At 40.8% G+C, this 25,529-nt stretch overlaps 1 non-coding gene and 1 pseudogene across 1 annotated transcript; both read right to left on the reverse strand.

The window, feature by feature from the left end:
- The window catches only part of LOC131920497 (ATP-binding cassette sub-family G member 3-like), a 71,030-nt pseudogene extending 48,951 nt beyond the window's left edge, over positions 1–22,079 (reverse strand).
- Positions 18,892–18,998, reverse strand: LOC131921358 (U6 spliceosomal RNA). The gene has a single exon (XR_009381976.1). It is a non-coding gene; the product is annotated as a U6 spliceosomal RNA (small nuclear RNA).
- Positions 22,080–25,529: the final 3,450 nt, after the last annotated feature.

Below are 25,529 nucleotides of genomic sequence, written 5' to 3' on the forward strand. Positions count from 1 at the left end.
GGGATTTTTTTTTTTTTTTTTTTTTTTTTGGCCCTGAATCTTTCAAGGTTTTTCTTCACATTACCTTGACATTTGCCACTTTATCCAGATGCAGAATTTCAAGGACCTCCTTAATTCGCCTTCTTCTTTCATCTCTTGTTACAGTCATTGGGAGTCGAAGAGCTGCTGAGAACTCTATATTGTCTCTCACAGTCACCGTTTGCATCACCACGTCATTCTTAAGGTTAAATAGTATTTCAATTAAATATGGTTATCACTAAGACAAGCATTCTAACAAATGTAACCTAATCCTCATATAAACCACACACAATGTAATACTCTACTGAAAAATAAGCTTTCAGTGTTACTAATCTCAAGTCCAGAGCCTGAAGAAATCATTTCACACACACACACCCCTTCCCATCTGCCTCCCAAGAGATTTAGATGACTGCTACCTGCAATTATTTGCAGAAAACAACTTCTAAGCAGTGGAGAAAGATGAAGGAACGGCAAAGTCAGACAACAGTAGTCTTTGTAGAATTAAATCCCAGCTGCAGTTACTAATGCTGTACCACAGCTGTCAGACTCCAATCCCTCCCCATCTTCCTATTTAATAATGCCTGCCTCAGGCTAATGAGTCACTAGGAAAAGCTGGTGTAGAGAAAGTTGGCCCTGTATTGTGTCATATAACTAATTGGAAACACACAAATCTATAAGCTGAGCATCTAACCATACAGAAGAAGGGGAAATCGAAAATTACAAACCCACCAAAACTTACTTGTGGTACATAACTAGAAGTACATTTGAAATTAGCAGGTCGAGGTTTTCCATTTATCAAAATATCTCCTGATAATCCACGTGGATCTTTCCTTGCAGCTAAGACATCCAATAACCTACAACGGGTTATATATGTTGTGTAGTTTACTTTCTCCCTTCAGTAAAAGCTATCACCTTTTAGCTACTCAAAAAATAAAAATTCTGCATATCATAAGTTTAACTAAAATCACACACACACACACACACACACACACACACACACACACACACACACACTGCTTTCAGCTCATTATGTGCTCTAATACAGCCCAGACCACATGACCATCCCTCCCTGCAATCTGACCTTGGGGAATCAAACTCATAATGTGCTTTTGTATTTTGAGAATTAGGCCTAATGATGATTTCTTGTTCCCAGAAAACTTTGCTTCATCTTTCTAATTTTAATTCTATCTCCTTCACATGAAATAATAATATGATCCAACACCATATACAATCACTGTATCATTTCCTATCAGTAAAGTGGACCTAGTAAGACTTTCTGTTCTTGGCAGAAAATTGAATGCACCCTCCTGCACAGTATCCACAGCACATGGGACCAGACTCATATATATATATATATATGAGTCTGGTCCCATGTGTATATATATATATATATATATATATATATATATATATATATATATATATATATACTCACATATACACTCACACAATACATAAATAACCCCTGTGGAAGTAATTTTACAGCACAGAAACTGGATACAAAGGGCTCGCATGTGCTTTCCGTTATACTCACCAAGATCGGCTCCCATCTTCAGGTCCCATGATGGCATTGAGGCCAGGTCTCATGATCCCACTGTAAGCACAAAGTCATACTGGTTGATTTTCTATTTAAAAGAAGTTATATTAGCTTACTGTCTACACTGAATATTCTATTGAAAGTGGATGGTATTGTACACATAAGTACAAACTCAAAGGAAAAAATTTAAATATTAATACAAGTCTATTATTTTTGAAAGGTGTTAAATGCTAGTGGAGACTCATGAGGAAAATGCCTCAGATATCACAAAATACATTTTGTTTATTATTTAAACGACTTCTCTTTTTTAAAACATGGTGCATCTAAGTTCAGTGTTCCTTGAAGCAAGTAGCAGGTTCTCATGAAGACTCAATTACACATATGGGCTTTATGTGTCAAGTACACAACAGCTTCTTGTTCATGTTTGATGATCAGTCTCTTCATATAGCCCTGCTTGCTGCCTCCTAAACCTCATCACAACAAACCAATGATTCATGGGATATCAGTAGCAGTGTCATTACTATTAAAATAGGGTCAAACTAAAGTCAGTGCATTGTAAATAGAAATCCAAAGACTTAAAAGGAAGCTTTCTAGAGGACAGGAGAGCATTGCCAAGTTTAACATTCAAAACAAAACAAATCACACCTTAATCAAAATAGGAAAGCGATTTTGGAAATAGGAAAAAGGAAAACTACAAACCCACAAAATGATGACTTCCTTTCCTGATAAAGTAACTAGAATACTCTCAGTTTAGAACTGGGAGATATCCCTCAAGTACAGGACATTCTTCATTGATGTATAGGTACAGCACAAATAGATGTCAGAAAATGGATTGATTCACAGGAGTGAATATCCAGATTGAAAAAAAGGCATATTCTTATAGAAAAGTTAGCTACATTGCCATTTCTTATTTCATATCCACACAATGTGTCAATCCTTTGCCCTGCCCATTCCCCTCTTAGTAAGAAAATGATGGAAGTTCTGGTGGAGGAGCAGAAATGACCAGTGCCCAAGAACAGAGGCCATGGTTGGGGTTGGGCGGAAGAGTCTAAACAGACTGAGCTGGGAAATCTTGGTGTGGAATTTGGTTGGAAGCACACCTTCTCCACATTATGGAACAATGTGTGGAATGTTGGTTTTAGCTCTTCTTAGCTCTTAATGAATTTTGAGCAAATACACGAGGACCCGGACTTTCTGCTGTTGGGACTTCCTCATTGCTTCCATCTCATCACTTGTAACTGACCCAGACAGCCTGTTAGAAACTCTCAGTTCAGTTATGAGAGTGCATGTGCGTACAGACACATATACAGTTCTTGTCTATATTCAAATTTCTAGGTATTAAATCTTCAATATTCCCTCATCATATATTGATTTTAATAGTGTCTTTGATATTGTGTTTTCATCCTTAATTTTATTGAGTTAAAATCATTTCCCAGGGTTTATTTTTTGTGTGTAATATGTCTAAGGAATTGTCAAGCTTGTTTGTGTTTTCAAAGAACCAACTTTTTGTGTTATTAATTTAATAAGTTGTTCTTTTAGTCTCCATCTCATTAATTTCACTGTGATCATGAGTCTATCTGTATGTATGACAAGCTGAGGCTGGGGGATGTTTCAATGTGTGAAGCATTTGCTGTGTGAGGGGGAGGACCTAAGTTCAACATCCAGAATTCACATGACCTTGGGTGCAGTAGTGGGCACCTGTAACTCCGTGCTCTATGGAGAGGTGGAGACAGACAGGAGAATCCCAGGACACTTGCAGGCTGCTAGTCTGGCATACCCAGCATTGAACAATGAGAGACTTTGTCTGCAACATGGTAGAAGGTGAAGACCAGTGCTCAAGGTTGTCCTGTGACGGCCTTGTGCCATGGGTGTGTCATAGCGTCCTCACATCTGCACATGTGAACACATACTCACACATACACTTATACACACATGTAAACAGATATAAGGACATACACTTAAACACACACTAAACAGATATACACTGAACACACACAAACACATACACGTGCGCATACACACACAGCTTATGATAATAGACAACTTGTTGAAAAAGTTATAAAATATGCTGATATCTTTAGTTTATGCACATACTTGATATTAAATAGTCTTCTTATCACTTCTGTTTTTTTACGAAATGGAAAGCCACTCTGCACAGTTTCTCTATAGCTGATGTTATGAAAACTCAACACAGCCTCTCCAGTCAATGTGTTCGGGTCACTGGTGTCTATTCCAGGAGGGTCACTGGGATTTCTTTCTATCATCGGGATTGTAACAGGGTCATTATTGGAAGACATCTCCAGAGGTTCTTCCTTCCTGTAGAAGGAACAGCAATAGTGAGTTGATGGTCCACACACACATCATTATTACATGGAATAGCACACTTCAGTATTGTTCTAAATGGTGCAGTCATAGGCTGATTCCTTCCTGATGAACGCTCTCTATGGCTGTGATTACCTAAGGACCCAATGAGAAGCAGACGGAACTGAGTACATAGACTCCCCTTAGGTACCAAATTCCTAAGAAATAAATGAGCCCTAATGAACAGAGTATAAATGTTATTCATAATTCATAAAGGAAGAAAGGGACAGATGACGTGGTAGATTTGTCTTACTTCAAAAGCATATTATGATATTATATAAGTTCAGAGGTAGAATACATGACCACCATTACCACATCTCCTCTGTGTTTGGGTGTGCACATATGCACAGGTGTGCAGACATGTGGATTTGTGGAAGACAAAAATCACATAGCAGATACACATGCAGAGAGAGCTCTTCTGGAACAGGGTGGCCAAAATACACAGTTGGTTCAAGGCATATGTCAGTTCAAGATACAGAGATGGTTCAGGGACAGATTGTTCCATAGCACAGAGCTGACTCCAGGCACAAGGGTCTGAACAAATGGGAGCTCAAGTGAGCCACTTCACTTATGTGGTCCTGGTGAGCAGAAGTCCTGGGGTCAGAGTTGAGAGTCTGTTGCCTTGTGTCTAGTGATGCACACATCAGGTGGCCTGATGATGGCTCAGTGGGTGTGACCCAAGTGAGGGCATGACAGCGCTCATTGCTCTGTGTTCTGGACATGCACACAAGCTTGGTTTCTTGTGCAAGGTTTTCAAACATCATGGGCCTATGTGTTCCTGGTTTGTTATGTTTATAGGTAGAAATAATTTATTTGTATTAATAAATTATTTATAAATCTATATCTTACTGTCTGTGCTGGGCACTTGTACACATAAGGTACAGAGTCATTTTGCCTCAGCATTGCTTTCAAAATGAAGCAAACCACTGCTGTATAAAATGGAGTCACCCAGGACAAGGCACACTCTGAAAACTACTGTCCTATATAATACAAAGGAACACAGATGGGCACAGCCTGAGCTCTGCACACTCAGTCTCTCACAGTGCTAGAACCAGGAGCTTCTGTTCTCTGAGTTTGAGCTGTGGTGGGGATCCAAAACCATCAAGCACATGTCATGGTGCCCTGGGATGCGCTGGGTGGTGGGCAGCCATGAGGGACAGTAGTGCAGGTAGGAGTGACTGGCAGACACACTCCTGGCTCAGGCTGTGGAGGCATGAGGACAGGCAGCCCTGACTCCTGTACCAGGAATGACATGGCTCCTATGGATGACTGCTGAGCCTGAGAGTTCTGAGTAGGTGGCTGGAAGATCTTTTGGTTTGTGAAACTGCCTCATGCTGCAATTTGTGTGCAGCAGACATAGGCTGAGAATTCAGAACCCCAGTGAAAGGATGACTCAATTTCCACAGATTCTTCCTTATTGCATGGTGGTTTGCTGCTGGATAGGATCTGAAAATGCTTAGGCACACAGCTCATCTCCCAGGACTTCTCTCCATTGCATAACTTCATTCTCTGTTTTCAACCCCACTTCCCCCAAAGCCTTCTGGAGACAAGGCTTGGATTAGACAAACCCACAAATGGAAGTGTCTACCTGGACTACAGGCCACATGACCTCTGGGACTTGCAGTGGCAAAGAACATACAAAGACAGTCAGTCTTAGAGTGAATGATGCTCTGTGCTTAAGGCACCTGTGTCCTGTGTACAGCATCAGCCGGGAAGGCGGCAGCAGAGAGGGACGGCACACACCGAGTACGACCCCAATGCCCCAGACCTGGCAAATTCTATGAGAGCATCAAGAGGGAGCCTCTTCCAGGTCTCTGTCTTCCAGATCCTAAAATGTTATGTGTAATTTTCATATAGTATATTACTTTTAAGATTTAAAAAGTTTTTAATCTTTAAAAAATCCTTGTCTTGTGTTTACTTGCTGTTGTTGACTATGAAGGGAAAGTCTCCTTGGATGGTTCAGACTTGCCACAAAATTATGATCCTTCTACCTACCTTCCAAGTGTCAGGATGGAAGGCCTGCAGTTTATCTATTTTATTTACGTTTTTAACTATGTAACCATATTGTTTTTAATCTCTTGCTCTTTTCTCTTCTGCTCCTTTTCTTTTTTCTAACCTTTCTTTCTACACATCCTTTATTCAACTATTTTGTTAGTGTTGTTCTACCTTTATTAGTTTCTAATTTCATTTTTATATTAGTTTTACCCATTACTTTCATTATGCCCATTATGATAATTGTGAGAAAGTTGCCTCTGATATCATTGTTACTGAGGTTCATTTTCTCCATCCTGACCAGTGCTGAGGATTAAGCTCTTGGCAGATGAATTCTTACTGTGTGCATCCTCACATCAATGTGTAAAACGTATTCACTCCACAGGTGCACTAACCACAACAAAACACAAGGATGTGAGTAAAACTAGGTTATACCACTTCCTCAAAAGATTATAAGTTGTCAGCAATTGAATCTAAACATACTCGATTAGGTAGAGTGATGGTGAAATCATTCAGGAGGTTAACTTAGAAAGAATTGCAACTTCAAAAAGGGACAACAGAAGGAAATAAGCAAAACAATATAGGATACAAGTAATAAATGAAGAGAGAATTTTTTGATGGAAATTTTGGAAATGTTTACAGATAAATTTTTTTTTAATTCAGGAGAAAGAACCAACAGACTAAATTAACTGAAAGATAAAAATACCAGGGCATCAAAGACAAGGTTAATGAATTACCACATTCAGAAAGAATAAAGAAAAACTTATGATGACCTCCAGGACATGACAGACAGACCATGTTTTTACTAGAATAGAATGTGAAATACAGAGTAAAGACACAGAAAACCTGTTCATTAAAGCAATATCCTAAAATACTCTGTATATATTGAAAGATTAGGATGTCCAGGTACAGAGGTAATTTAGACCACCACATAGATTGACCAGAAAATAATCTTGTCATATTACACTCTTGGTAAAATTCAGTGAGTTCAGAACAAGAAAAGAATGCTGGAGCTACTAAGAGAAGAGCCATGATACAAACAACGTACCTGATTGGCAAACCAGTCAGAACAACAGCACAGTCCTTGACAGAAATGCTAAAGGCCAAAGCGTGGAACTATGTATTTTGAGCACTCAAAGAAAAGAACTAACAACCAATGTGACTACAGCAAATCTGTCCTTTGTAAAGACCTTCAGGATGAACATAACTAAAGCAATGCTGACCACTGAGGCTGCCGTGAAGAAGACACTCACAGGAAAATAAAAACACAAAGGAAAAAGACAGAAAGCTTCAATCCCAAGAGCTCAGGAGAAAATTACTCCCGTAGTTCTTAGGAATCAACAGTGCTCACTCAGTAAGTGTGCTGGTTAGCTTTTTATCAACTTGACCCAAGCTGGAGTCATCTGGGAGGAAGAATCCTCAGCTGAGGAATTGCCTCCATCGGATTGGCAAGTCTGTGGGGCATTTTCTTGATTGATGATTGATGTGGGAGGGTCTAGACCACTTTCTGGTCCTGGGATGTTTCAGATAACAGGCTGAGCAAGCCATGAGGAACAACTAGTAAGATATGTTCCTCCAGTGTCTCTGATTCAGTTCCTGCCTGAGTTTCTGCCTTGGCTTCTTTCAAGGATGGATTGTGATGTGGAAGTTTAAGCCAAATAAACTTTTTCCTCCCCAAGTAGCTTTTGGTTATAATGTTTTATCACATCAGTAGAAAGCAAACTGCCAGTGAGTCAGCAAACTTCTAAGATGAGAGAGAAAGAAAAGAACACATAGCAATTGAAGCCAAAATGGAAAATCGAAAGATAAACAGAAGCCTGCTAAATTACAGGATTTCATTCAGTACAAACATTTCAACACACCGGGCAGTGGTGGTGCACACCTTTAATCCCAGCACTCAGGAGGCAGAGGCAGGCGGATCTCTGTGAGTTTGAGGCCAGCCTGGTCTATAGAGTGAGTTCCAGGAAAGGCTCCAAAGTTACACAGAGAAACCCTGTCTCAAAAAAACAAAAAACAAAAACAAAACAAAAAAAATCAACAATAAGCTAAATATAACTGGTCTCGATTCTAGAGTAAAAGATGCACCTGGTAGGCTGAATTGAAAGCAGGAAACAATAACCAACTGTTTATTGCAGCAGGAAACGCAACCAGCTTGGCACCCTATATGGAGACTGAAAGTGCAAGGATGGAAAACGGCATTTTAAGCAAACAGACTCCAAAAGCTATGCTCCTACCTGACAAAGCAGATATCCAGCCAAAGTCAGGAAAAGTAAAGATAACAACATATTAGTAATTGGAGCAATCCACCACAAATGACTATAAATATATATGTAATGAAAATCAGTATCGCAGACTCTATAAAACAAACCATACTAGACAAACGCAGCTGGATAAAATACTGGTGGGTGACTTTGATTTCTTATTTGTAGTTTAATATTCATTAATAGTATACATTTATTGAGGGAAGTCATATCTGTGGATGGATATTTGCTGTTCTGTGCTGTAAGCACTGATGCCTTCTCTTCAGTGTGTGAAGAGTACTCAGTGGTCTGTCTCTGATCCAGAGAGCTTGGTCTAGACTTTATTTGCCATCATAGAGGAAGTGTGTGTGTGTGTGTGTGTGTGTGCGTGTGTGTGTGTGTGTGTGCATTTGGGTCTTTGTGTGTTGCGTGTGTGAGTGTGTGTGTATTTGGTCTGTGTGTGTCTGTGTGGGTGTCTGTGTGTGTGTGTCTGTATGAGTGTGTATGTGTGTGTGTGTTATTATTTGTTTTGCTTTTTCAATCTCTTTTCACTCTTATCTAGTTATAGTTAGAATGGTTGTCTCTAGTGTAGTTATTTCAATGATGGGTACTACAGTGTTGGAGTTCATTTCTTTTTAAATTTATTTTATTATTTTATGTGTATAAGTGTTTGCTTGCATATATGTCTGCATATCACATGCATCTCTGGTGCTTGTAGAGACCAAAAAAAAAAAAAATCTCAAGTCCCCCAGAACCAGAGTCACAACAGTTGTGAGCTGCCATATAGGTGCTGAGAATTAAATCTTGGTCCTCTGGAAATGCAGCCAGTGTGCTGACCCGTCTCTCTAGCTCCTGGAGTTTCTTTCTTCTTGTTAGTAATGTATATATTCTGTAATCTGTGGTTTGGAAAACAGTACTTAGTAAATTTCGGAGGCAGGTAGTTGCTTATGAAGTTACTCTGTCTCATGATTGTTGAGTGATGAAATTTCCACATTTTACTCTGTACCCTAGTGTGGAAATCCTAGCTATCCATGTGATGTGTGTACTGTCCATTTAGAGTTTAGTACATATGACAATGCTTGAGTATGCTCCCCCTTCAGTGAGAGAAACCTTCTGGAAGCTTAGAGGACTGTGCACACCCTGGGTTCGGCTACTTATCTGAGTGACTGCTAAAATGAACAAAGCATTCTTCCTACACTGCCAGATTATGGTGGGATTAGGAAGACTAATGCTATCAGGCTCAGGACTCTGACCCTGAGGCCCTAAACTTGGAGCTCATGAGAAGGGAATGGTTGTAGTGAAGCTTAATGTCTCCTTTTTCCTGTTTGTGCCTTGATCGTCCCCACCCCTGACAGTTTTGCAATAAAATCTTCTAAAACATTCAGATTCTCATATTTAGTAGGAAAATATTTCAAGTCCAGTGATATCTATGTTGATATTTTTCTGTGCTTTAAGATTTGATGCCTCAGCATTTTACTAAGAAAAGTGCTCTTAAATAACCTGAGTGACTGGTCTCCTGGCCAGAGTGCCCCGGTCTCCAGGCCCCAGACTTCAGGGCACATCCCACGTGCCTCCCCATTCCATCAGCAGCAGCTGCTCAGCAGGTAGGACTCCTACAGTCAGGCCACTCCACCAATACCACCACCCATTGGACTCTGTAATCTACAAGACACACCCCATCCTCCCCACCCTACCTAACCCACTGTCCTCCCCCTGGCCAAACATCCCCTGTGGCATCAGTGACCCCCACAGGCACAGGCACCACTGCACCAATGGGAAGAAGAGCAGCCCCTGGAGGAACATGCACCACCCATATCAGTTGGAAGAGCAGGCACAGGCAAAACCTACACCACTTGGAATAACAGACTCCATAGGCACAGGCACAACCCACACCAGCCAGAAGAACTGGTCGACAGCTGAATCTAGGCATCCAAACACACAAACATCAGCTGAGACAACCCTACTGGACCTGACAACCAGATAATCACCAGAACCTTTGTCCATTCAGGCCAAAAGACAATAAAGGAAACAGACAGTAAAGGAACAAAAAACGCATCCAACAAAGACATCACAAAAATCAACACCTGTACCTATAATTACCCCAAACCCAGATGGGTAGACAGCACTGTAAGAATACATTCAACAACATAAAGAGCAATATGGCACAACCAGAACCTAGTGGTTCTACAACAGCAAGACCTGAACATCCCAACTTAGAAGAAGCAGAAGAAAACGACCTTAAAAATAACTTTATGAAGATGATAGAGGCCCTTAAAGAGGAAATGAAAATTTTTCTTAAGGAAATTGAGGAAAAGACAAAAAAATTGGAAGAAATCAGTAAATCCCTTAAACAAGAAAAAAACAATCAAACCAGTGAAGAAAACAGTTCAAGACTTGAAAAAATTGGAATAAAGACAATAAAGAAAACACAAACTGAGGGAATTCTGGAAATGGAAAATCTGGGTAATTGAACAGGAACTACAGAGGCAAGCATAACTAACAGAATGCAAGAGATGAAAGAGGGAATCTCAGGTGTTGAAGATACAATAGAGGAAATAGATCGGTCAAAGAAAATGTTAAATCCAATACAAAATCTTAACATAAAACATCCAGGAAATCTGGGACACCATGAAAAGACCAAACCTAAGAATAATAGGAACAGAAGGAGAATACCAGCTCAAAGGCACAGAAAATATATGCAACAAAATAATAAAAGAAAACTTTCCCAACTTAAAGAAGGACATGCCTATGAAGGTACAAGAAGCAAATAGACTGAACTCAAAAAAACTCCCCTCACCATATAATAATCAAAACACTGAACATACAGAATAAAGAATATTAAGAGCTGCAAAGGAAAAGGCCAAGTAACATATAAAGGCAGATCTATCAGAATAACACCTGACTTCTCAGTGGAGACTCTGAAAACCAGAAGATCCTAGAAAGACATTTTGCAGACACTAAGAGACCATGGCTGCCAGCCCAGACTGCTAGACCCAACAAAACTTTCAATCACCAAAAACAGAGAAAACAAGCTATTCCATGGCAAAACCAGATTTAAACAATTCCTAACATTGTTTAAAAATAACAAATCCAGCTCTACAGAAAGTACCAGAAGGAAAACTCCAACCAAAGTAAGTTAGCTGCATCCAGGAAAACACAGGCAGTAGATAATCTCACACTAGCAGATCCCAAAGAAGGGAAACACACATAAACTACCAACAACAACAACAACAACAAAAAACAACAAGAATTAACAAGCACTGGTCATTAATATCCCTTAATATCAATGGATTCAATTCATCTATAAAAAGACACAGGCTAATAGAATGGATATAAAAACAAGTTCTATCCTTCTGCTGCATACAAGAAACATACGTCAACTATACAGACAGACATTACCTCAGAGTAAAGGGTTTGGAAAAGATTTTCCAATCAAATGGACATAAGAAACAAACTGGTGTATCTACCCTAATATCTAACAAAATAGACTTCAAATTAAAATCAATCAAAAGAGATGAAGGACATTTCATATTCGTCACAGGAAAAAAATCCATCAAGATGAAATCTTAATTCTGAACATTTATGCTCCTAATACAAGGGCACCCACATTTGTAAAAGAAACTTTACTAAAGCTTAAATCACCCAACAAACCCCACACATTAATAGTGGGAGACTTCAACACCCCATTCTCACCAATGTTCAGGTCTGCCAGACAGAAAATTAACAGAAAATAAAGGAACTAACAGATGTTATGACTCAAATGAACTTAACAGACATCCATAAATCATTCTACACAAACATAGAAAAATATACTTTCTTCTCAGCACCTCATGGAACCATCTCTAAAATTGACCACATACAAGGTCACAAAATAAATCTCAACAGATTCAAAAAGAATTGGAGTAAACCACAGTATCTTATCAGATCACCATGGCTTAAAGTTAGATTTCAACAACAACACAAATTGCCTACAAGCTCATAGAAACTGAACAATGCACAACTGAATCACCACTGGGTCAAGGAAGAAATAAAGATAGAAATTAAAGACTTCCTGGAATTCAATGAAAATGAATACACAACATGCACAAACTTATGTGACACTATGAAAGCAGTGCTAAGAGGAAAGTTCATAGCACCAAATGCCCACATAAAGAATTTGGAGAAATCTCCGAGTAGCAACTTAACAGCACACCTGAAACCCCTATGCTGTGGGATGTATGGCAAATGTGTTGCTAATTAATCAATAAAACACTGATTGGCCGTTGGCTAGGCAGGAAGTATAGGCGGGGCAAGGAGGAGAATAAAGCTGGGAAGTGGAAGGCTGAGTCAGAGAGACACTGCCAGCCACCACGATGAGGAACAGCTTGTGAAGATGCCGGTAAGCCACGAGCCATGTGGCAAGGCATAGATTAATGGAAATGGATTAATTTAAGCTATAGGAACAGTTAGCAAGAAGCCTGCCACGGCCATACAGTTTGAAAGCAACATAAGTCTCTGTGTTTACTTGGTCGGGTCTGAGAGGCTGTGGGACTGGCAGGTGAAAGAGATTTGCCCTGACTGTGGTGTGGGCCAGGCAGGAAAACTCAAGCTACAAATGGCGTCCAACGTGGTGGCAAGAGTTTCCACCTAAAAACTGAGAAAAAAAGATTCTAAAACGAAGCTAAAAACAGCTTCCTAATTGTCTCTCTCAAATGAGCGGCAGCTGCTGGTTTCAGCTACTGGTGGGTTCCTGGCGTGTATGCTCAACCTGCAGTATGGCGGGAATCAGGCCTCTGCAAATGGCACATTAAGCTGCATGGTGGATTTAGCCTTTGCAGGTACAAAACAAAAAAAGAGGTTTTTGGGCTACACGCTGCTTGGATAAAAGCACAGACCCATGATAGCTCCCAGAGCTGGCGGTAAATGTAACCATGTTGGGAAGCTGAGGTGGGCAGAGCCAGCAGCCACAGCTGCTGCAGTTTAAGGCAAGAGATTCACAATAAGACAGATTCAGATGTAATAGTTTACAATGTGTGTAAAAGATACGTAGGCTTGAAAGAGACAAAAAAGGTGATATATAGAGTTATAGAAACAAATACATAGTTTTAAAAAATAAAGTCTTTAAAGAGACAGTAAAATTAATATAAAAAATAAGCCATGTGAAGATGACTATTACACAGAGAATCTGGATTGTGTTGTCTTTGGGATTTTTAACTGCAGAAAAACATTTGATTGTAAAAGCTGTTGAGTTATGCCAAAATGTATATTTTAAAGGTACCTTGACTTCAAAATTTGGATATAAGGATATGTTGCTTTGGAAAGGAGTCTCTGCTTTTGTTCCCACAGAAAGCCAAAGGCTATGGAATTGTTCCAGATTAAGATACATCAGGTTTGACCAGCCAAGACCCCCTGAAGGTCTCCGATGACACCATGGCCCAGATGATCCAACATCCAGAATGGTTTGAAGGCATCTGGCTCATACGATACAGCCTCATGGACTATTCCATAATTATAAAATTTTCTTTGTTTCCCCATAAGATACAGTGCCCCCTTCCAGCAGGAAGTAGTAAGAGAAGCTACGCCCAAATTCCCAAATTATATGTAATTTTAGTTTGTTAAGGTTAAAACCTTCCTTTTTGAAAAAAAAAAGGGGGGGGAAGTGCTGTGGGATGTATGGCAAATGTGTTGCTAATTAATCAATAAAACACTGATTGGCCGTTGGCTAGGCAGGAAGTATAGGCGGGGCAAGGAGGAGAATAAAGCTGGGAAGTGGAAGGCTGAGTCAGAGAGACACTGCCAGCCACCACGATGAGAAACAGTATGTGAAGATGCCGGTAAGCCACGAGCCATGTGGCAAGGCATAGATTAATGGAAATGGATTAATTTAAGCTGTAAGAACAGTTAGCAAGAAGCCTGCCACGGCCATACAGTTTGAAAGCAACATAAGTCTCTGTGTTTACTTGGTCGGGTCTGAAAGGCTGTGGGACTGGCATGTGAAAGAGATATATCCTGACTGTGGGCCAGGCAGGAAAACTCAAGCTACACCCCTAGAACAAAAAGAAGCAAACTCACGCAGGAGGAGTAGATGACAGGAAATAATCAAAATGAGGGCTAAAATCAATAAAATAGAAGCAAAGAGAACAGTACAAAGAATCAATGAAACCAAGAGTTGGTTCTTTGAGGAAATCAGCAAGATAGACAAACCCTTTTCTAAACTAACAAAAGGCAGAGAGAGAATATCCAGATTAACAAAATCACAAACAAAAAGAGAGACAAAAAAATGGACACCAAGGAAATCCAGAGAATCATCAGGTCAGACTTCAAAAACCTATACTCCACAAAATTGGAAAATCTAAAAGAAATGGATGATTTTCCGGATAAGTACCACATACCCAAATTAAATCAAGACCAGATAAACAATTTAAATAGACCTATTACACCTAAGGAAATAGAAGCGGTCATTAAAAGTCTCCCAACCAAAAAAAAAAAAAAAAAAAAAATCCCAGGGCCAGATGATTTGAGTGCAGAATTATACCAGAATTCCAAAGAAGAGCTAATACCAACACTTGTCAACTTATTCCACGCAACAGAAACAGGAGTATTACCAAACACTTTTTATGAGGCTATAGTCACTCTGATACCCAAACCACAGAAAGATGCAACAAATAAAGTGAATTACAAACCAATCTCCCTCATGAACATTGATGCAAAAATAGTCAATAAAATATGGGCAAACCAAATCCAAGAAAACATTTAAAAAAAAAATCATCCACTATGACCAAGTAGGCTTCATTCCAGAAAAGCAGTAATGATTGAACATACAAAAGTCTGTCAATGTAATCCATTATATAAACAAACTGAAAGAAAAAAGCCACAAGATCATCTCATTAGATACTAAAAAAGCCTTTGATGAAATCCAACACCCCTTCATGATAAAGGTCTTGGACAGATCAGGGATACAAGGAATATATCTAAACATAATAAAGGCAATATACAGCAGGCCAAAAGCCAACATCAAATTGAACAGAAAAATTCAAAGCAATTTGACTAAAATAAGGAACAAGGCAAGGTTGTCCACTCTTCCCATATCTATTCAATATAGTACTAAAACTTCTAGCTAGAACAATAAGAAAACAAAATGAGATCAAGTGAATACAAATTGGAAAGGAAGAAGTCAAACTTTGGCTATTTGCAGATAACATGATAGTACATATAAGTGACCACAAAATTCTACCAGAGAATTCCTACAGCATATAAACACCTTCAGTAATGTGGCAGGATACAAGATTAAGTAAAAAAAAAAAAAATCAGTAGCCCTCCTATATATAAATGATAATCAGGGCTAAGAAAGAAATCAGAGAAACATCACCTTTACAATAGCCACAAAAAATATAAAATATCTTGGGGTAACTCTAACCAAACAAGTGAAAGACCTGTATGACAAGAACTTTAAGTCTTTGAAGAAAGAAACTGAAGAAGGTATCATAAAATAGAAAGATCTTCCATGCTCTTGGATAGGTAGGATTAACAGAGTAAAAATGTCAATTTTACCAAAAAAATTCAACAGAGTCAATGCAATCCCCATCAAAATCCCAACACAATTCTTCACAGACCTCAAAAGAAAAATACTCAGCTTCATATGGAAAAAGAAAAAACCCAGGATAGCCAAAACAATCCTATGCAATAAAGAAACTTCTGGAAGAACCACCATTCCCGACTTTAATTTCTACTATAGAGCTATAGTAATAAAAAACAGCATAGTATTGACATAAAAACAGACAGGTAGATATCAATGGAATTGAATCAAAGACACTGACATTAATCCACACACCGATGAACACCTGGTTTTTGAAAAAAAAGCCAAAATTGTCCAATGGTGTCTTTATTGTCCAATAAGGAAAGCATCTTCAACAAATGGTGCTGGCATAACTGGATGTTGATATGTAGAAAAATTCAAATAGATCCATATCTGTTGTCATGCAAAAAACTCAAGTCCAGATGGGTCAAAGACCTCAACATAAATCCAGTTACACTGAACCTGATAGAAGAGAAAGTGGGAAATAGCCTTGAACACATTGGCACAGGAGACCACTTCCTGAATAGAACACCAGTAGCACAGACACTGAGATCAACAATTAATAAATGGGACCTCCTGAAACTGAAAAACCTTCTGTAAGACAAAGGACATGGTCACTAAGACAAAACAGCAGCCTATAGAATGGGAAAAAAATCTTTACCAACCCCACATCTGACAGAGGGCTAGTCTCCAAAATATATAAAGAACTCAAGAAACTGACATCAAAATACCAAATAATCCAATTAAGAAATGCACTACAGATCTAAACAGAGAATTCTCAACAGAAGAATCTCAAATGGCCGAAAGACATTTAAGGAATTGCTCAACATCCTTAGTCATCATAGAAATGCAAATCAAAATGACTCGGAGATACCATTTTACACCTGTCAGAATGGCTAAGATCAAAAACAATGATGACAGCTTATTTAGGAGAGGATATGGAGTAAGGGGAACACTCCTCCACTGCTGGTGGGAGTGCAAGATTGTACAGCCACGTTGGAAAACAGTATGATGGTTTCTCGGAAAAATTAGGCCAATCTACCTCAAGACCCAGTGATACCATTCTTCAGCATAAACCCAGAAGATGCTCAATCATACCACAAGGACACTTGCTCAACTATGTTCATAGCAGCATTATTTGTAATAGCCAGAACCTGGAAACAACCTACATGCCCCTCAACCAAAGAATGGATAAAGAAAATATGGTACATTTACACAATGGAGTATTACTCAGCAGTTAAAAAAAAATGACATCACGAATTTTGCAAGCAAATGGATGGAATTAGAAAAAAATCATCCTGAGTGAGGTAACCAAAACCCAGAAAAACAAACATGGTATGAATTCACTCATAAGTGAATATTAGATGTAAAGCAAAGGATAACCGGGATAAAATTCACAGCCCCAGAGAAGCTAGGTAACAAGGAGGACTCTAAAAAGGATGCATGGATTGCCCTGGGAAGGGGAAGTAGATGAGATCTCCTGGATAGACTGGAGGTGGAGAAGGGTAGAAAGGTGGGGAAGCGGGATGGGATATAAGGGAATGGGATGGTCCAACTGAGGGAGAGACAGAGTGGGAGAGCAATGAAAGAGAAATCTTGATAGAGGGAGCCATTATGGAGTTAGGGAGAAACCTGGTGCCAGAGAAACTCCCAGGAGTCCACAAAAATGACTCCTAGCAATAGTAGAGAAGGTGCCTGAATTGGCCTTCTCCTGTAATCAGATTGGTGACTACCCTAATTGTCATCATAGAACCTTCATCCAGTAACTGATGGAAGCAGATGCAGAGGTCCACACCGAAACCCTGGGCCAAGTTCCAAGGAATCCAGTGGAAGAGAGGGAGGAGGGATTATACGAGCAAAGAGAGTCAAGATAATGATGAGGAAACCCACGGAGACAGCTGACCCAAGATACTGTGAGCTCATGGACTATACACTGACAGCTAGGGAGCCTGCATGGTTTTCTGCAATGGTCTCTATCCATTGCAAAGAGAAGTCTCCTTGAGGAGAGGTAGACTACACTTATGGGTATAAGTGGGACTTACACTTTTGGGACTGACACTATGGATATAAGGACAAATGTTTACAGAGTGTTGTTAAGGATTATGCTGCTTTAGTAAATTACTGTTTATAGGTTTACCTCCAATAACTGTGGCTTCACTAGCACTGGTTAGGTATCTAGGTTCCCAGTACCAAGCTCAATTAGAGACTGCCTTAGTTAGGGTTTGTATTATTGTGAAGAGACACCATGACCACTGTAACTCTTATAAAGGAAAAACATTTAATTGGGTGGCTCACATTTCAGAGGTTTGGTCCATTATCATCATAGTGGGACATGGCAGCATGTAGGCAGACATTTTGCTGGAGAAGTAGCTGAGAGTTCTACATCGTGTGTGTGCAACAGGAAGTGGTCTGTCTCTTGGGTGTGCCTTGAGCATACATGAGGCCTCAAAGGCCACCTCCACAGCGACACACTTCCTCCAACAAGACCACACCTACCCCAACAAGTCCACACCACCTAATAGTGTCAATTCCTTTGAGGGCCATTTTCTCTCAAAAAAGTTACTGCCAGGGCTTGTGTGCCACTACTTCACCCACAGGGCTACTGGACACGTCATCGCTGATGTGGTTCATGATGTCATTGCTAAGGAGGACTGTTGTGTCTCTCTCCTTTGGAAGTTTTCATGTGCCTTCTAGTACCAGGAAAGATAGTCCTCAGGGCAGGAGTGGGGAGGGGGCATCCAAGTCAGTGACAGCTCAGGGGCCTCTGGGCCCAGTGTCTGAAGTGCATGGTGTCTTCAGCAATAGGGAATTACCTTCCACCTCCAGGGGATAACTAAGGGCAATAGCAATAGACTGTATGTTTTAAGAGTCTCTTAGACAGCCCTGGCAACAACTCACAAGAGGGATTCTCATATCTGGTATTTGTTTTTATTTTTTGTTAGATGGTCTTTGGGAATTCCAACAGCCTAGATGAGAAAGGTTCATTAAACTATATATGTATATGTATACAGTGAATTGTGGGCATTATAGGTTTTATTGTTTTAGGTAAATAGTTAATAGTGTGAATCCTTGAGGCTTTTTCAACCATCCATATTGTTATTTTATGTGCTTCTCTCCTTCTCCTGTATTTACATCCCTCCCCTTTCCTAAGGAAAACCCCTTTCCTCCTATCAAATCAATCTTATCCTAAAACTATGGAATACTTCACCAATTTGTATGTCATTCTTGCACAGAAGCCATGCTAATCTTCTCTGTATCATTCCAGGTTTAGTATATGTGCTGCCAAAGTGAGCAAGGGAGTTAACTTTAATACTCCATTTCCATCAATAGACAAGTCAACAACTTCAGAGTTAAACTGTGCCATTGATCAAATGGACTCACAAGACTTCAACAGAATATTCTATACAATCACTGAAGTCACATCCTCCTCAGCAGCTCATGGGTCTTTTGCCAAGACAGAAATCATTTTAAGCTGTAAAAATCATTTTAACCTGTAAAGCAAGGTTTAACAAATAAAAGGGTATTTTTTTATCCTACCAGATCATAATATTAATAGATGGAGAAGTCTTTGATAAACAAAACTCATTCTTAATTACAGCCCTGAACAAACCAGGAAGAGAATGCTCACACCTGCACACAATAAAGGCCACTGTGATAATGCTACCAACAGCATTATACTGAACAGGGAATGACTTAATTTAGTTCCTCTAAATATAGAATAGCACCAAGGGTGACCATTCCCTCAACTATTATTTAATACAGAGCTTGAATCCTCAGAGAAATAAGATGAGAGAGAGAGAGGGAGAGAGAGAGAGAGAGAGAGAGAGAGAGAGAGAGAGAGAGAGAGAGAGAGAGAGAGAGAGATACAAACCATCAGGAAAGGAAGAAGTCGAATTACCCCATTTGTGGATGAAATGCTTCTATGTTTAAAATCCCACCGGGCTGACAGAGCACTTGCCTAGCATATGAAAGGCTCTGGATTTGATCCTCTGAACTACATACCAAGAAAAAGGCTCTGAAAACGATCCAGGGTCCAGCAAGATGTTGCTGCAGGTAAACGTGCTGGCTGCACAGACTGGAGATCTGAGTTTAATCCAAGAACACCATGAAAAGGGGAACACAGTGACATGCCTTTGGAATCCCAACACAGGGGAATCACCTGGAGGCTGAAGGGCCAGCTAACCCGGAGGACCCAGCATGGAAGGAAGTACAGGGGAGATCGCCTCACAAGTTGGAAGAAAAGAACTGACTTTCAAAAGTTATCCTGTGATCTTCGCACACAGTGTAACACACACACACACACACACACACACACACACACACACACACACACACACACTGAAAAGACCAAGAGAAGCTGTGGTAAAGCATCTCTGGATTTACGTAAGCAGGGTAGATTATGGAATTATGTTTGCACACCTCTGAATATACCCACAGAAGTGAGCACTGTAAGTCGGTGAGGAGTATGATGTTAATTATACTACAATAAAGCCATTCCTGAAGAGAAAACATGTGAAGCCAAAGTCGTCTAGACTATTAATTTTTATTTCACATCCTAAAGTGAGCTGGGCAATAATCTTTGTGGAGAAGAAATTTTAGTTTTCTTTGTACCAACAAAACTTCTGTGTGTCTGTGTGTCTGTGTGTAAGGTAGGCTTTCCAGTTCTTTAATTTCCATCTTAATCCTAATTAATTTCCTCAAGCAGCTGATTCTGACACTGCATACTTCATAGGGTTTTCAAATACAACCGAACTTAAATGAAAACAGTCAACAGATTATCTAGGGTGTCAGGAAAACTGCCCTGAGCTGATCATACACCGTGTCCAAATGCACTGAAACGTCACATGGTGCTCCCAAATATATACAATATGGCTATAAGGTAAGTATTTACCAAATACTTGAAGAACATGAAGTTCACATAACCCATATAAAATCTTGGTTTGTCTTTAAGTAAGACCTGTTTGTTCATCCAGGGTGTCTGTGACAGGGTAAGGAACATGACATCTACAGTTTCCCTTAGCACAGGCTCTGCTGCTGACATTATGGGATGGTTCTAGGCACAGCCTTCCTTTGAGTCTCCTCAACATCCCAGATTAACACACACAAGAGATGGTCCCTCAAAGGCAAAGGCAGGAGAAGCTTCTCTGAAAAGCCACTGTGTTTCCCCTTCTTGATCCTGAGCTGTGAGACTGATGGGCCCCCTCTTGTTATGGTCTCAAGGATTCAACTTGCGTTCTGCTCCTGCAGAGGAGCTGGGTTCCATTCCCACCTTCCACATGGGGACTTCCAACTGTCTGCCACTCCTGTTTCAGGGGATCCAGTGCCCTCTCTGGCCTCCAGGGGCACCAGGTATGCAGGCAGTGCACTTACATACATGCAAGCAAAACACTTATACACAGTAAATAAAAGTGAATAAATCACTTAAAATGTAACTCAATTCAGCTTTGAGGGCTCCTAAATGTATTTATGTCGATTCCGATGTTCTTCCTCACAATTCTCCATTCTAGTTTGTATTTTATTTTCCTCTCATCCTGCCAAATGCTCCACAGATCCTTAGACACAGTTATGTGCAGAAAAGGTTCTGCATGTGTGTGCATTTTAACACAGGTTGATTGAAGAGAATGCACTGTTGGAGAGGCCTGTGTTAACACCATAGGAAGGGCTCTTCTGTGCAAATGCCCAGGCCTGGACACATGGTGCTCAATAAGTATGGGTTACTATTAAACTTTGTGTGTTTCTAAAAATAGACCAACGATTACATTTCTAGTGTTACACAAGAAAAGAAGACAGCATTATAGATAGAAACACAGTCATTGAAAGGTTTACAATCTAGTTATTTTGGCCTTTAATTTTTCTGTCTGTTCAAAGTTTTTCCAGCATTATTTGAGTAAGAGTTGTAAGAAGTTGTTGAATATCTGTATAGCAAACAAGAGATTTTTGAACAAATTTTAAATCGTGAGATAAAGGAAAAGAATAAATTGTTCCGGCTCCTAAAATACCAGTGCTAACAAATTCCTTTTGCACTTGTGGTAAATTCACTGCTTGATAAAACTTTACCCACCCAACATCAACTTTATTTACCTTCACACATCTGGAGATCAGAGGTTGTACATCCTCAACGCACCGCTGTGGACACCATACCCTTTACAGACAGATGACATGGCCAGTAGTCTGCATTTCACACTTGCAAATGAAGCTGCAAAGGATTTCCCAGCCCTGCCTGCCCACACTCACCAGGGTCAGACGCAGGGGCCCAGTCTCCTTGTGCACAGGATGGGAGGAGAGCTGCAACTTCTCCCTGAGGCTCTAGCTTCTGCCCCTCAGCGTCCTGGAGCCTCTGCTTCCGGGCCACCTTTGCTGTCCTCCTTCAGGGGCCGAGACCTGGGTGGCTCCCAAAGAGAGGACAGGAAGTAGTCTGCCTGGACAGCATGGGGTGGGAGCAGGGGGCGTGGGAAAGGTATGCCGTGGGGGAGGGGCCCTATGTGGCCCTGGGATTGGTGCACCCCAGCTCAGGGCGAGCTTCCAGAGAGCTGGGCAGTCTGCACAGCACCGAGGGTCGGGCCCACACCAGTGCTGAAAGATGAAAATCAGCATCGAGAATCCCAGGGGAGACAAAAAGAAAGTAATGGTTGCGGGCGGGGGCGGGGGCGGGGGCGGGGGAGGGCGTGTTTAGCAGACTGGGGAAAGAAGCAGGAGGCAAATATATGCTTAACACAGAAAGGGACAAGCCCGGGCGGGGGGGTTGGGGGGGGACGTCAGAACAGCCCAGGATATGGCTTGTTAAGCGCCCAGGTTGTCAATATAAATTGATTTATAGTTTCATTTTATATCTGAAGAGACCAATTGAGAAATAATTCACTACTCACGATTATAATCCCTATAACCGAGAGGTTGGGCAGGAGGACAGAGGGACGGAGGGACAGGACACCACTGTGAACCTGCAGTCAGATGGTGCAATGTGTGCAGTACAGGACACTTCCTAGACCACAAAGGTCAATGTTGAAAACAAGTCAGTTTCATCCTCTAATAGTCTCTGTAACACTCCAGCATGAATGGGGGAGGGTCACAGGAGCCCTCCCCCTCCAGCCGAGGAGCTCTGGACAGTTGATGACTGCCAGGAGAGGAAAAGTCAGTTTTCTTCAGAAGTGTGGTCCTCGGTGTGCTGACTATCCAGGGGATGATTCTACTCCATGTGTACATGGGCAGCACTGACTGGACTCGTGGTCATTGAAGAAGGGGAGGGAGAGGGATGGGGAGAGAGGAAGGGAGGGAGGGAGGGGAAGAGAGGAAAGGAGGAAGAAGTTGTTGGGAGAGGGACTTTGGGGGGAATTCTGTTGTAAGGTAGCAGTGGAGGGTGAGTGAGGCCCAGTATGATTAAAATACATCCTATGTATGAAGTTCTCAAAATGCTTAAAGAATAAAAATTGTAAAAGTTTTTGATAAAGTTAACTTTTATTAAAGTATGAGATACACACAGAAAAAGTACAGGCTGGGCAGTGGCCGGACTCTGTAAGCATGAGGACCTGAGTTCAGATCCCCAGCACCAGGTGAAAAGCCTGGTAGTGGTGGGGAAGCAGGGGGATCCCTGGCACTTAATGACCAGCTACTCTGGATGAATCCCTGGTTCATTCCTCAGGTTCACGGTGAGAGTGAGGATAACACTATTGTTGACCTCCACAGGGATGCACACCCACATACAGCCACACATGCACATACATACAAAATTATGCAAAATCTGACTAGACAGCTTGATGTATATTTACAATGTGATGTATTTGTATTTGTGAAACTCAGATTTTTTTATAGAACATTTCGAGTACTTCAGAAGGAGGAATAGGAGCACACACCTATAATCTCAGGACTCAGCCTGAGGCCCAAGGTTTGCAAGTTGAAGGACAGCCTGTGCTACATAGAGGATGCTAGCCAGCCTGGGCTACAAAGTGAAACTGCTTCTGCCCTCTACCTTGAAAACAAAAGAGCAGAAAGAAAAGAGAAGAGGAGGAATGGAGAAGGACAGAGGTGGGGGAGAGGAGGGGGAGGGGAGCGAGCAGCAGTGAGACACACAGGAAAGACAGAGGACCACAGGGCTTCCCTCAAGCCCCATCATGGCCGCCCTTTCCAAAGGTCACCGTGTTCTTCCTTCTGTGCGTTTGTTGTCTACTTCTAGTTAGTTTTTACTTCTATTGTGTAGTAGTGCTGGTACCTAACCCAGGGCTCCAGGCCTGCCCCGGGTATGCCAGAGTTACATCCCCAACTCTCAGGATCTGATAACTATGTAATCAACTTTCTAGTTGATTCTCTTCACCCCTCAATCCTAACCTGGCCTCACTCTAAACCCAAGTGGATATGGAACACCTACCGTCTGTGGCACCTGGAGTCTCTTGGACCAGCAACTAATAAGGAGGGATCCTACATCTGTGCCAGAATTTTTGTTTAAGGACCAATGACTCTGGGAGCAGCATTATCCACTCGTACAGGTCACCACCTTTCAAACTCAGCTTTTAAATTATTTTTGTTTAATTGACTTAAAACGTGTACATTTTCACACATATCTTGTTGCAGATGAAGTTCCTTCCACTTCCTTCCTCCTTCTTTACCCCAAAGTGAACCTTTATACTCCAGTGTTCCCTCTCTATTTTCATATAACACATATGTACGGTCCTCCCCACCAATGGCCCCTTTCACACTTCCTGGCCTCTGCAGGCATGTGACTTAAACACAGAAACCTAAAAATTTCAAGGTAGAACCAACATTTGAGAGACAACATTTGCATTCCCAGGCCTGGATTACCTCACTTGACATAATATTTTCAAGTTCAATCCATCTTCCTACAAATTTCATTTTCTTTACAACTGAATAAAATTCTATTGCACACTGAAGTGACTAAGGCAAAGCCATCCTGTCCTGACTCCATTTTGGTCAGCTCAGACACTTCTCAGCCCTCCTCCCCACAACAGTGGTTTCTGCCTTGGAATCACATTTGACATTCCCAAGACCACTTTGGTCCATATGTATTAGCGAAAATAATTAGTGATATATGAACTTAAACTAAATTAACCAAAGAAAGTATAAGTCAAAATGAATTCTCAAATTCTCATGTTGTATCTGAAATATCCATGTTCTGTCAAAACAAATGATGCAAGTTACCTTTGCCTCTCATCCAACATCAATGGGATTGTAGGTGTTGCCTTTAAAATGCTGTACCTCTGACCTTCTGCACCAGGAGACTTTGAACCCACTCTTGGTCAATGGCCAAAACTAAAGGACTTTATAAACCTAATTGTCTACATTAGTGTGGTGGTCTGTATCTTCCTCACATGGATTATTATAGTGCACCATTTCCATTACATTCCTCACCCCTGCCATCTTAGCACTGGACAGCCAGACAATTTCCATTTCCTCTAGTATGTCTAGAGCAGCAATGAACACAGAGGGGCAAGTATCTCTGTAAGAGGAGACAGAGTCCTTTGGATTATGTGGGGGGAGAAAATCCTCACCAGCTACACCCTTGACAGGGGAATAATAGCAAGAATACACAACAACCTGAAAACATCAAGAAAGCAAATGATACAATAAAGAATAGGCTATGGAAATAAACAGAAGAAATGCACACACCAAAAAAAAAAGAAAGAAAAAAGAAACAAAACCCAATGGATAATAAATATTTTTTAAAGTGCTCAAATCCTTACCCATTGGGGATTTGTAACTTACACAATTTGAGGTCTATTTCACTCCAATCAAAATGAATACCATTGAGAAAACTATTGGCACCAAAGATGGTGAGGATGTGGGGGAGGGGAAGCCCTTCCTCCCTCTTGGTGGCTGT

Source organism: Peromyscus eremicus, chromosome 10 (genome assembly GCF_949786415.1).
Source record: "Peromyscus eremicus chromosome 10, PerEre_H2_v1, whole genome shotgun sequence".
In the NCBI taxonomy this organism is placed as follows: domain Eukaryota; kingdom Metazoa; phylum Chordata; class Mammalia; order Rodentia; family Cricetidae; genus Peromyscus; species Peromyscus eremicus.